Source organism: Macrobrachium nipponense, chromosome 4 (genome assembly GCF_015104395.2).
Source record: "Macrobrachium nipponense isolate FS-2020 chromosome 4, ASM1510439v2, whole genome shotgun sequence".
Taxonomy (NCBI): domain Eukaryota; kingdom Metazoa; phylum Arthropoda; class Malacostraca; order Decapoda; family Palaemonidae; genus Macrobrachium; species Macrobrachium nipponense.
The window spans coordinates 88,921,760-88,934,678 of record NC_061100.1 but is presented as its reverse complement, the minus strand read 5'-3'; the positions used below and the strand labels follow the sequence as shown (position 1 = coordinate 88,934,678).

General features: G+C 42.6%; 1 protein-coding gene across 3 annotated transcripts in view; it reads right to left on the bottom strand.

Annotated features, from left to right (window-relative positions):
- Positions 1–11,983, bottom strand: part of LOC135211001 (organic cation transporter protein-like) — a 421,916-nt gene extending 409,933 nt beyond the window's left edge. For 2 of the 3 annotated variants that reach the window (XM_064244015.1, XM_064244017.1), the window contains exon 1: positions 11,825–11,983. The gene's annotated coding sequence lies outside the window, so the exon portion shown is untranslated. Of the gene's footprint in view, positions 1–11,556; positions 11,577–11,824 lie in introns of those variants that run through there. The other variant, XM_064244016.1, reaches the window with a different exon arrangement.
- Positions 11,984–12,919: the final 936 nt, after the last annotated feature.

Below are 12,919 nucleotides of genomic sequence, written 5' to 3'. Positions count from 1 at the left end.
TCTTTTAATATCTAATTTGCTCTACCTCAGATTTGATATATTTTCATATATGTAAACTGAAGGGGAATTTTTTAGTTAATAATAATTTCGTCCCCTCATGGGATTAAACCACCATCCAGCGGACAAGCACGAAATCAGGACGACATTGACGTTACCAATTTGGGTAACAGTGAAGTTATAAGTTTATACCGATTCTAACCTTACAAATCACCGTCTAACTCGGTTTTTTTGTAATTAGAATCGATATGCAACCCCCTCTACCATGTTAGCCAATTCGAATGTTTAAGGAACGTAGCCATATTATGAATAATTATCACATCACCGTGATTCATATAAATCATTCGAGCTACAAATATCCTTTAATATCTAATTCACCCTACCTCAGAATTGATATATTTTCATATATGTAAACCGAAGGGGAATTTTTTAGTTGATACTAATTTCGTCCCCTCATGGGATCGAACCATCGTCCAGCGGACAGGTACAAAATCAGGACGACATTGATGTTACCGATTCGGCTAACACTGAGGCTATAAGTTTATACTGTTTCTGACCTTACAAATCACTGTTGAACTCAGTTTTTTCGTAATAAGAATCGATATGCAACCCCCTCTACCATGTTAGCCAATTCAAATGTTTGACAAACTTAGCCATATTATGAATAATTATCACATCACCGTGATTCATATAAATCATTTGAGCTATAAATGGCCTTTAATATCTAATTCGCTCTACCTCGGAATTGATATATTTTCATATATGTAAACTGAGGAGGAATTTTTTAGTTGATAATAATTTTGTCCCCTCATGTACATATATACATAGTGGTACCTCATTTGTCAAATGTTTCTTATGTCAAACATACTGTTTTTCTAGCGAAATTTTCGTGAAAATATTGTATAGTTTGTTGAACAAATGCTCATACTTCGAACTGATCAATTATCTTGTTTATATTGTATTTGACGGCATGCATCCTACAAGAAAAACTGCATTAACATGTTTTTTCATTTACAATATGTATAGATTAATAACTATATTAAGACAAAATAAATAAAATAATAAAGCTATTCAATATAAAATTTAGCATAAAAGATGTATGTATGTAAAAGCAATAACAATTCACATAAAAAGGGAATTTTACAATAAACTTAATATAAATGATAAAATATGAAAACAATCAAATGTAATACAGAAACAATAAAAAAGGTCTTAATTGAGCCAGTGTTCAGTGCACCAAGTGAGACGGTTGAACAATATTCAACAAAATAGTAAATGAAAGAACAAAGCTTTTCACAATAAAATTTAACATAAATGATGAACAAAATCCTTCATCACTTCGGTGATGTACAGCTAACTTGAGTTAGAGGGGGGGTTTATATTTTTGAGGAATAATGAATAAATGATTTTAAATTATCATCATGATATTGTTGAGAGAAGAAGAGAGTAAAATCCTTACTATAATATGTACTACATAAAAGCAGTACCAATTCACATAAAAAAATAAAATGTTATTTCACAATAAATTTAACATATGTAATGATAAAACATGAAAAGAATCAAATGCAATACAGTAAAAAAAAAAAAAAAAAAAAAAAAAAAAAAAAAAAAAGTTACTTGAGCAAGTGTTTGGTGCGCTGAGTGAGACAGCAGAGGAGAGGAGAGGAGAGAAAGACTGGGCTCTGCTTCCTTTCTTTCACTTACACTCAATTTGCCAAAATCCCTTCTTTTTGAATATGGTAAAATACCAATCTTGTGACAATTGGGTTTTAAGATTTTTAACCACTGTAAAAATGACTCGGCTCCGTAATAAACACATTGGCACCATGTTCAGCTTCTGCGCGCCTTTGATTGTTTAAACAACTTCCTTGAGAACAGTTATTTAATCTCCTTCCTTTTCTTGCGTTCTTTACTTATTAATTATTTGTTTGCAAAATCCTCATATTTATTTTAAATTCTGACATTTGCTAACAGTAAGTTGATGTATTGTGGCATAATTAATCTCTTTCATGCACTTAAGATCCAAGTGTAAACATGTCAATAATCATACACGCTGATTACTCTCTCTCTCTCTCTCACAGACACATTCGGACACACATACTATCAATTCCTTTGATTATCCTTGTTTGAGTGAATAAAATTGATTTTATTATCAACCTTTGCTTACTGCGACCATTTCGGTTTCCTCAAAGGGTTCCCGTCTTTCCTCCCTCCATCCCTCAGCAGGCTGTGCCCCATTTTCACCACATTTTGTAAATCGTACACAGAAAAAATGTTTAGAAAATTTTACTTCATATAACATACTGTTTTATTACTTTACACTCTAAATTTATCTTTTGAACCCATTAATAATAGAATAAAAGCAAAAAATGACAATTTGTCGAAAATTGCATTTTTCCTAACTATACAAACCTGAGGTCCTTTAACAATAGGAAGTAGCTAGCGGCAGCTGGAACGGTCGTAAGCTTCGAACAAGGGGAGAACGGTAGTTAACTGCTTGTCCGATCGTCGCGCAGGGAGTACAAACAAATCACTTTTGCTTTTGGCCCATGCAAAATACGCAGAGTGAGGGGTGGCATGAGGAGGGGACTATATGTAAAGGACCTCAGGTTTGTATAGTTAGGAAAAATGCAATTTTCGACAAATTGTCATTTGTTCCGATACGTAATACAAACCATCGGTCCTTTAACAATAGGAAGACTCACTTGTTGGTGGGAGGAATCTGAGTCTTTTGATGAACAGACTGGTGTTCGTCCATCCCTGGAATGCCTCCCTGGTCGTAAGAGCGAGGGAGGGATCCAAGCCTCTGTCCGATTGATCGGGGTGTGCACCGCAGGATCAATGGTCAGACCTCTGGGCCGAGTACTAAGAGAGAGGCAAGCGATCTCTTCGTACCAGCAAGCAAGAACTTGTTCCTGTTTGCAAGAGGCAACATAAAGTATGGGTTGTCTCAAGCTGGCATCCACTTCCTCCCCCTTGTTGGAGGGAAGTGGTGGATATACGCTCCTATCCCTAGTGAAAAGGGATAGGATGGGGCTCTGTTGAGTAGCTCACCTGCATCCTGTCCTTATCCAGCAGGGTGACGACCGTGTCCCTCTAACCACAGGTAGAGGGGAAGAAAAAGATGGGAAGAGGAGCCAGTCACACTCTCATTCACTCATCCATTCTTATGGTCACACCAGGACTCGATGCTGTTCAGCCTGCGAGGGTCTGGGTTCGCTACACAACGTGTTGAGCAGCCACCACGGGTCCCAAGGAAAAAGATCCAAGGACCTGTGGGCAATATCCCGAAGGTAGAAGGAAGGGCATGTGGTCTGGTTGACCAGACCCCTGACCTCAGTACCTGCGCCACGGAGAAGTTCTTGCGGACAAGGCAGCATCTCCTTCGCATCGAAGGCGGTGAAGTCCATTAGGGAGGGGATTGTGAACGACTCGAACCAATCGTCAGGGACCGAAGGGTCTGAGTCTTCGCTACGAAGTCGGTACGAAATCGAGCGTCACGGATCCCCATCCCCTGAATGCTTGACTTCGCAGGAGAAGTCATGCAGTTCCTCAGAGGAAAAGAAGGAAATAGTCGCATGACCTATCCCTCTTCTCTACTTCGGTGATGTCCAGTACCCATACTGGTCTGTCCGTTTGCCACGAAGTCTCTCGCATCCTCCTATCCCCATGCAGCGAAGTTCTCGGTAGTGGATAGGACACCGACACTCCATGGTGGGTGTCAATGGTATGGGTACTGTGACAAGCTATTAAACGAAGTAATGATTGCTCTGTAACAACCGAACTAAGTCAACAGCGTAGTTCGTAACTGACTCGGCCGCTCTGACAGCCGCCGACTGACTGCGTTCGCCGTTCGGTAGGAGGCAAGTTGTCAAAGCATCCGAGTAAGTCACGTGACCTTCGCCTTTTAAAGGGTTATGCCGAGAGACCAAACAAATAATGTATTTGTTTGTCACCAATGCCGGACAGCGAGGTGATGATTCTCTTAAGGCATGTGCCCAACAGGCGAAAGTCAATTGCCTTCTAGAGACCGAGGTCCCTGAAGGTAAAACATCTCATGGTTGTTGAATCTCAGCTAAGGAGAAACAACACTATGTACCGTTGAAGACGAAGGTAGATATTGAATGCAACCTACGTCTTCACATATGAATCGAGAGAAGGATTCTCAAGATTCATAACCTGTGCTTACAAATGACTGAAAACGCTAACGTATTTCATTGCTGTCCAGTGAGAAGTCGTAGTTGCAATGAAAGCGGGGCGTTCTTCAGTAATGAAAACACAGGGGAAAGGGAAAAGGCCGCCTGAAGAACTGCTTCTCATGGGCTGAACATTTGGAAGTAGAGCTGTCAGGTCGGAGAGTAGGCGATGTCTTCTGACACATCTCGTAATTCGGTTGAACAATGAACAATTTGTACACCTACGAATAAGAGATATTTTGAAGACAAACTCAGATGTCTGCAAAATCATTCGCATTATCGCAGTGCGATGCAGCGGGAGACTTGTACAGACTTCTGTTACCGTGCGGTAAACAGAAAGATGAAAGAGTCCAAGAGATATCTCTGTTGAAAATTCTCGCAATGTCGAAGGCGATGGAATCTAGCGTCACAGCAGTAGATGGTCCTTCATTATTGCGAGAATCCCCGTTAATCAGAGACCTAAGTCCATGATTGTTGGGCAGAGATACGGTTCGGTAGTCAATCAAAGCAGGGCAGAGAGAGACCATACATGACCGTGCATATCGGAGGCCCAGCTGATACTGAGCTGCTATCAGGCAGTTCAATAGCAGAGTTGAGCCTGAGCTCTCGCTGACTCGTCATCCTGAGTTGCCAGGTAATCCATTATTCCATGAAGGAATGCGTTCGGCTAGAACTACCGAGCATAAAAGATATGCTCGAGCAATTATATTTAGGCGAAACGAATTTCGGTAAATATAAACATTGAAATGGTGTTGTCATGACAAAACCATAAGTATATAAAATTGAAACTGAAAACTCCTGGGAGGTTGCAGGCAACCCGAGTTGCAGTTCAATTAGAATACTTCACTTATAAGTCGCAATCCGTAGATTAACTAGGATATGCGCCTACCCCTCGGACAATTCAACTGCTTAGTAGAATCATGTCGCGAGGTTAATATACGTAGTATATTTGTAGGATTCTGAACAACGATCTCCGTCCTAAATTCTTTCCTTCAAGAAAACAAAATAAGGATTGGAGATCGACCACCTTCGATCTCTATCAAAGAGAGTGAAGGAGAAGTCTTCCTCAAAGGAAAGCTTCAATGGTGAACAGAATACTAAGACGATAGTTCAAGCCAAACTGGATATTCCCGTCCGATCTTCTCTAGTCCAGGTTGGTCGCCTACTGTGAGATAGTTTCTTCAGCAGCAGTCTTCTTCCCAATGCTAGAAATTCCAGGAATTCGAGCATAGGCGAGGTTCCCGATTATCGTGTATATCGGGGATTCTCGTCTCAATCACTTTGGACCGTGGTCTCGCGTAAGTGTTTGGAGATCGTAAAACTCGAACACTGAATGCGTTAGAAATTCCGTAGAATTCTAAGCAGTCTGCGAAACCCCCACCGAATTCGTCAAACGATATCGGCTGGTGGTACCTCTCGAGTGTTCCCGTAGAAATCGAGAATGGGGCAGGATTCCTCCTCAACGACTGGGGCTTACGTCAGGTAGGACCCGAATGGTCCCCCCGGTAGCGCAGTCCCGAACGTGGGATCCTACAGAGAAATCTCTGTAGGATCCCTCCCCTTTCCCTCGTAACCGTAAGGAGAGAGGGAATGGGGAAGGAATTGGATACTCGCTCGCCTTCCCAGTGGAACTAGCAGTTGGAGAAGAGTAGGAACAGCCATCGCCTTGCGGCGATGGCCTCTCAGAGTCTGGGAAAACGTATCGTCAGGAGAAAACGTTTTCCCGCGGAGGGTTACGAACTCTCACTGTAGGTAAGGGTCTGCCGCCACTGTGAACGTCGTCTGGGTGGGGCTGATCGACACCTGACAGGAGAGAGCTGATACCGTCCTCCGACTCATTCCAGTCCTCGTCGAGGTCGAAACCTCTCAGGAGGACCGAAGGAGTATTCAACTACGGTGTCCGAAGACACGTAGAACGCCGCTGTCGCAGTAGAGGAGGTGGAAGTAGCTTGATCGACCGGCCAGAAATGAGAGAGCCTTCTTGTCCGGAGACGAGAGACTCTGGTTCGAGACAGAATCGGCAAGTTCCGATCGCGGCAGACCCACCGTCGGTTTGGGTTCCCTCTCGGGCCCCAAAACGACTCGAGCAGAGACGTGGGCTCTGCTGGTGGGTGCGGCAATCCTTCCGCAAGGTCATTATGCTGACGAATCAGCTTAATGACTTCTGCAAATTCCTCTGTATCTCGGGAGTAACCGTGTCTTGCGGAGTAGGACCGTCCAGTCCCTCCAACAAGAACAGATCCCGCCCGATACTCCTCCTTCAGAAGGAGGAACAGCGGCAGACCCCTGACGGTCGCCTCCAGCTACTTGCGCGTATGTCCTGGTCGGTCCTAGAACCGTGCCTGGTCCATACGGCGTCCATAGCGGGATCGCGAGCGGCGCACCTCTCGCGATCACTCATAGGTACCTCGCTCCTCCCGGTGTAGCCCGAGGAGGTTGAAGGTACAGGAGAGGCAGACCTGACGCCCCCCCCTAGCTCGCTGGCAGGACCAGCGTGCTTGGAGGGCTGCTGCTGATCGTCCACCCGCAGTGGCGATCGAGCAGCAGGCCTAGCCTTGCCGCTCGCCTGGGGCGAGAGGCTCGGCTGAGAACGTCGACACTGATCTCTAGCGTCAGGCGAGCTGTTGCTGGTTACCGTCTCCACCCGGTCCCGATGGGAGCGGCGTCAGGTGACCTGCTAGGCTCGTTGTCGCGGTGAGACTGGCGAGCGTCCTCTCGGCGCGTCGAGCCGCTGGTACCAGCCGTGGCTGGTACCGACGACCGCGGGGAACCCCTTCCTCGCCTCAACCCGTGGCTGGTCAGCGACCGTCACGTCAACCCGAGCAGCCAGCTGGTCGCTGCGAGAGCGTCCACTGGCCCAGCGAGAGTCGTCTGCACGACACTCGCCAGTCTTCTGCTCCGCGCTTCGGTCTTGGCGGCGAGCGAGCTCGAGTGTCAAGACTTTGGCTGGACGGTCTCCGCGGGAGACCGTCCACTCGGTACGTCTTCTCGCTAACGAGAAGCCGAGGCGGATCCTGGTTTAGCGGCAGAACCGCTAGAACCAGGCGAGGAAGTGCCAGCCGAAGCTGGTACTCCTCTGGTCCCCGTCTTCTTCTCCTTGGTAGAAGAAAAGATGGGCCCTGTTCCCGAGGGAGCAGGAGGACCAGCAGAAGAGCTCCCCGAATCGCCGGAGCGAGACGGGCCCTTAGAAGGTCCCGAAGGAGCCTTCTTAGGGGGGAAAACCCACCCGGGTTACCAGCTGGTCGCTGCAAGAGCGGCCGCTGGCCTGGCAAGAGTCACCTGAGCGTCTCTCACCAGCCTTCTGCTCCGTGCCGCGTCTTGGCGCCGAGCGAACTCTGGCGCCGAAACTTGGCTGCACGGTCTCCCGAGGGAGAACGTACACTCGGGATCTCTCGCGAACGAGAGACCGAGCCGGAACCTGGCGTAGCGGCATCGCCGCTAGCACCAGGCGAGGAAGTACCAGAGCTAACCGATACTCCTCTGGTCCCCGTCTATCTCTTCCTTACGGAAGGGGAGACGGGCCCCGCTCCCGAAGGAGCAGGAGGACCAGCAGAAGGACCCCCCGTCCCACCGGGGTGGGACGGGCCCTTAGAAGTTCCCGAAGGAGACTTCTTAGGGGGGAATAAGGCAGCTTCTTCTTCGGCTTATGGGCCTTAGAAGTCGAAGGGGAAGAGGCAACAGCAGACGATGAAGACGAAGATGACAGCTTCCTCTTCTCCTCTTCCTCGTCAGCTCTCGCAGGACAGTCGTCAGGTCCTCCATCCAGGAGGGAGCCGGGGCAGTTGCCGAAGCAACAGGGCCCGACTGCACCTGTCCGGAAGGACCTGGGACTGGGGAAGACACACCGTGGGCAGGACCAGCATGGACAGGCACAGGAATCAGGAGCGACAGGAACAGCAACCAGCTCAGGAGCGGCAGGAACAGCGGCAGCGGTAGACCCAGAAGGGACAGCCAAGCCAACAGCGGGAATCAGCGGCAGGTACGGCAGGCCCAGCGATCGCCTCGTAGAATCATCGGCAGCCAGCGGAACCTGGGTCCTGGCGGCCGGTCTAGGGGCGAGCTGCTGGAACAGCGGAAGTCTGGGGCAGGCAACACGAAGAAAACAGGCGGCGGCGGCAACCCCACCTCGGTACGGCTGCGGCCCTAGTAGCGGCAGACGGCGTCATCGACACAGCATGGGGAGTGTAGACCAGGAGGGGGGGGAGCAGCATAAGCGGCCGTGGTAGTAGTGGAGACTGCCCCAGACCTCGCTAGACGCTGCAGCAGCCCGTGGATGCTAGGCACACCCTGCCTCCGCGGTGGTCCATACCTGTCCAAGGTCGTCTCCCACGGATGTAGCACCTGCGGTAACATAGATAGATTAGTAAGAGGGGTTCCCTCACGCACGGGGGGAAGACATGCCCCACCCGAACGCAAGGAAGACCCCAAATACAAAATACAACGAAGAAGCTGAGCGGGGGGCAGGAAGGAAGACGAAGAATCGGATACCAAGGGAGTCGCGGGAGAGCTTTCCGACGACTTCCTGGCAGACCTTCGCTTCCCCTACCCCCGCACAGCAGTGAAAAGTAATATGAAAATGAAACAGAATACTGCCCTTGCGATTCACTTCATAGAACTTAAAGGGGAAAAGATCAATTCCCGGCTAATAAGAACGGAAACTTGATCCAATAATATGATGCTATCATAAAATATATATGAAAATGAAACAGAATACTGCACTTGCGATTTCATTTTCACATAAAAAAAATCGTAAGGATCAATTCCCGGGTAAGAACGAAAATTGATCCAAATTAAATTTCATGCAAATAAATAAATGAAAAGAATATTGCAATTGCGAATCCACTTTCATTGCATTCTATTATACAAAATTAAAAGGCTCGTGCCGAGCGCAATCACACTCTCGGTAACGAACGCACAGGGCAAAAATATAATGAAAAGAGTACTTACATTTTTCAATTACACACTTTCGCCCAAAATACATGACTCGGCGCGAGCGCGCCCGCCCTCGGCACCGAGACATAATTCAAGGGTTCAATTCATGAAAAGAGAGGAAATCGCCGCATCTACGGCGATAACTCCATGTTGGTTCATAATTAAGTAATGAAAATGAAAACAGTGTACTTACAGTTTCATTTTCAAGTCAAACAAACCATTAGTAGAAAACACAATAAAAACAAAGCATACGACGATGAAGCGGGCAGAGTCCTTCACACCCGCGGCCGAAAGCAAAAGTGATTTGTTTACCTCCCAGTCGCGCGGCGCGCGACGATCGGACAAGCAGTTAACTACCGTTCTCCCCTTGTTCGAAGCTTACGACCGTTCCAGCTGCCGCTAGCTACTTCCTATTGTTAAAGGACCGATGGTTTGTATTACGTATCGGAACAAGAGACACTTTATCAGTTGGATAGAATGAATTATCATGATTTCCTTTATTTCTTATACGGATATGTTTCATATTTCGAACAAATCGTATATTTTAAACTGCCTTCTGGAATGGATTAAGTTCAAAGTCTGAGGTACTACTGTATTATGTATATATATTATTTATAGTATATAATATATATATATATTATATATATCTATATATATATATTTACATATATAATATATATATATAGATTATTATTATGATATAATCTATATCTTATATATATAATACAATGCATATATAATAATTATATATTATATTATATATACATACATATAATAATATATATATATTATATATATATATATATATATATAGTATATATAATATTATAATATATATAATATTATAATATTATATATATATAGATTATAATAATATATGATATATATATATAATACCATAATAATATATACATATATATATATATACATATAATTATTATATCTATATTATATATATATTCACATATCATATATCATATATATAGATATATAAATACTATATTATATTATATATATAGATATTAGATAGATATATTTATTATATAATAACAGATATATATATATTATTAATATGATATATAATATATAGATAGATATATATTGATACTTATATATAATACAGAGAGAGATATATATATTATAATATATATATATATATATATATATATATACATATATATATATATATATATATATATATATACATATACATATATATATATATATATATATATATATATATATATATATATATATAATATAGATATATATATATATATATATATATATATATATATAGATATATATATATATATATATATATATATTATATATATATATATATATATATATATATATTACACACACATAATACAGTAGTACCTCAGACTGAACTTAATCTATTCCATATATATATATATATAATGTATATCCTATACACTATCATAAACAGAAATCCCTCATTTATCCACATCAATATTACCGCCAAGGCCATGAATAAAGTACCTACTAAGTCATGTACTTGCCAGTAAAATACAGCATAGAGGCCTATGTCACCATAGTCCAATGTTGTTGATTTTCTTAAGTTCTTGGACTTTGTTGGGGATGTAATAAGTCCATGTAATATTTGTGCTGTTAGTGGGCATTTTTGGGAATTTTTGGTTTTGTTACTCTTGAACAACCTTTCATTTTTGTCCAATTATAACTTCAACAAAGCTTCAGCTAAAATACCCAGATGTTTTTGGACTGGCCATTTTTCACTTCAGTTTCTAGTTTAACCATGACTACCTTGTTTGTGATGATTGCTGTTGCATACCAAAATTTATATCTTTTCCATTATGGAACATGTAAAACAATTATTCATCCATATAAAAGTAATCACTTTTGCTTATAATGCCCATCCTCCACAACACAACTTGAGCTGATTTAGTCAAAGGCTAAGTGTGCTTCCTATCTGTGTACCTTCCAAACTTATGAGAAGGATAATGACACATGCAATGGTAAGGGGGAGACAGGGGTGCCACCACGCCATTAGGACCCACTGTGCAAGGTTAGGCTGAGATAAATTTCTGCATTTCAATACTAATGTGCCTTGATCAAGTTAGGATGTTGGGTTCTGTTGCCCAAGAAGGAACCAGAACCCTTGGTTAGGTTAGGCTGGAGAAGATAAGTTTATGAAAGATAAGTTTATGATACATAGGTAGTATAGGTAGTACTGTATTTTACTTTTATGGTTAGACATGACGAGATGAATATACGGTTACTGTGGGATACTACCTAGTATTTAGTCTGAAATTACAGTACCTTGAGAAAAATACTATGCAGTTGGTGTAGGTTATTAATTAGAATCCCTTACAATTACTACTAAGTAGCCTATACTCGTATGCTAAGCAAGGCTCGCTTTACTACACTAATTAAATAGCCTACATACCTACTAGGTATAGCTATAGGTACCTAGGCTCTTAGGTACTACTATAGGTAGCCGCCGCCTAACACACTGGCCAAGCCTTCCTATCAGTGACTTAACTTTTTACATGTCAGCAAATCCAATGAGTACGCAATGAAGTCATACGCTAACCTATGAGTCTCCCTATCAGGGTACCAGCCTCAGCAGTTATCGAATCTAGGAACCACCCATCAAAACTAACCTCAAAGAAAAATAAAAATTAACTATAAAATGTTAAAAGTTTATTTCTTACCACACACTCCCCTCATAAGCCTGAAATCTCGCTTAATCTTTCGTCCTCAAAGATGTGTGAATGTTACTGTGCTTGAACTCGGTGCCAGTGGTCAGTTCCCCGTTGTGTTGTTGCAAAATCAGCTGATCGTACAAGGGAGTGTTTTCCTTTCGTGTACGACGAGCGTAAAACAAATTTCTGTGTTCCATTTGTTTTGCCTTTGACTTGTACTTAACTTTGGTCAGTTTGTTGGTATGATTTCTTTATTGTAGCACATTTTTATTAATAGAATTTAATATTTTATTCATAATATTCCTGCCAATAAATCTGAACTTATAAAACAAAATCTTAATAACTTATTATTAAATAGATCTTGGTTTTCGTCTCGAACACATGAGTTTATTTCCATTTCGAACCGTTAGCTATGCCCCCTTCCTATGTTTATCTGAAAAGTACAAAAATTAAAGTACTGTAAGTTAGAAACAAAGCTCTCAGCCTTGTCTTTGTTGACTATGGAGATATCAGCGCAGTATCTGTAGCTACACGGTAAAATATCCATGAGGCGTTCCATTTGATTACGCTGCTATTTTTTCTGGCATAACAGTTAATAATCCACCAAGCTCAAATAAGAGATCGTTCCTAGACGAATTCAATGACCTCCTCGACTTGTTAGTTGATAACAAAAATAGACAGAGTTGTAGTGGCTTCAACCTACATCTACATAATAACGATGACGAATTTGTAATAGAATTTCTAATTATTTGAAAGCCACGACCTCGTAAATGTTGTGAGAAAACCGACAACATTATTGAACAACCATACTATGGCGAAAAAGAGTAATTGGATGGACTTTAGTGGACATTAGCTACCTATGCTTAATGTTGTACAGTAAGTTCCAGAAGTGAAGCGACAAATCTCAGAATTGATCGTACTTCTATAGAAACTCATGGGGTTGCCAGTTAGTATATTTTATTCCAATTATTGTCATCCTATTTATCTGATAATACGTATCAGTGATTAACTGAATAAGCGCACAAAGTATTTCCCCAGTGAATGATCAATGTTAGTTCAGTAATTGTTTGTTAATAGAAAAAAAAGAATTTCCCCAAAGAAACA